Here is a 799-nt window from a genome sequence, read left to right on the forward strand (position 1 = left end):
AGATTAACTCCCGGCCTGGCCCTGTCCCCTTGAACCACTCCACCTTCCCAAGGGGGTGCAGGGAGGTCACGGTGCAGTGCAGAGAGGCCGTCTGTCCGGCTGCCACAGACACCGACTTGTCCGGCTGGATCACCTGCAGCTCCGCCTCACCTGCCACACCTGGAGGGAACACAAAGCAGGTATTTCTCATCCTCGTGTGATCCTGTCTGTCTTCTCAAGTGTTTACGCACAACAGCTTTCGCTGACCGAGTTCACACCGCGAGTGAGACTTGACCTCAGCACGCTGCATGGACACAGCACATAACCCTCACGATGAGCCTGTAACACGGGACCCTATTACAGCTGAGGACACCAAGCCACAGAGAGACTGAGTGACGTGGCACATGGCAGTGGGAAGTGCCTCCGCCCTCCCTGAAGGCTCCGTGCTTCCCCAAATGACTCTGCGTGTCTACTGTGTGGCCCCTTCTGGTGTTACACTTTCTGAACCCTTGCATTCAGATGTGGTTTATATACATAGACCATTATGTGTGAGGTAAAGTGATGATTTGTTGTCTGTGCTGTGCATTTAACTTCCAGAACCCTCTATGGATCGACTTCCCTCCTCCACAAGCACATGCACATGCTGGGGTCTGTTCCATCAGCCTGGATAAGTGAGTGGCAGTGATGGGCACAGCTTTCAACACACAATAAACATGTGCTTCAATGAGATGTAAAACATTCTTTCAAAAACCTGTGGGTTTTTTCTCATATCATAAACAGTTTAATTTATGAATGCTATTGCAAAACATTATTTAAAACC

General features: G+C 50.4%; 1 long non-coding RNA gene across 1 annotated transcript; it reads left to right on the forward strand.

Annotated features, from left to right (window-relative positions):
- Positions 1-22: 22 nt before the first annotated feature.
- LOC115284905 lies at positions 23-715 on the forward strand. Its single transcript, XR_003905374.1, has 2 exons — positions 23-179; positions 577-715. It is a non-coding gene; the product is annotated as an uncharacterized LOC115284905 (long non-coding RNA).
- Positions 716-799: the final 84 nt, after the last annotated feature.

Source organism: Suricata suricatta, unplaced genomic scaffold (assembly GCF_006229205.1).
Source record: "Suricata suricatta isolate VVHF042 unplaced genomic scaffold, meerkat_22Aug2017_6uvM2_HiC HiC_scaffold_25814, whole genome shotgun sequence".
Classification (NCBI taxonomy): domain Eukaryota; kingdom Metazoa; phylum Chordata; class Mammalia; order Carnivora; family Herpestidae; genus Suricata; species Suricata suricatta.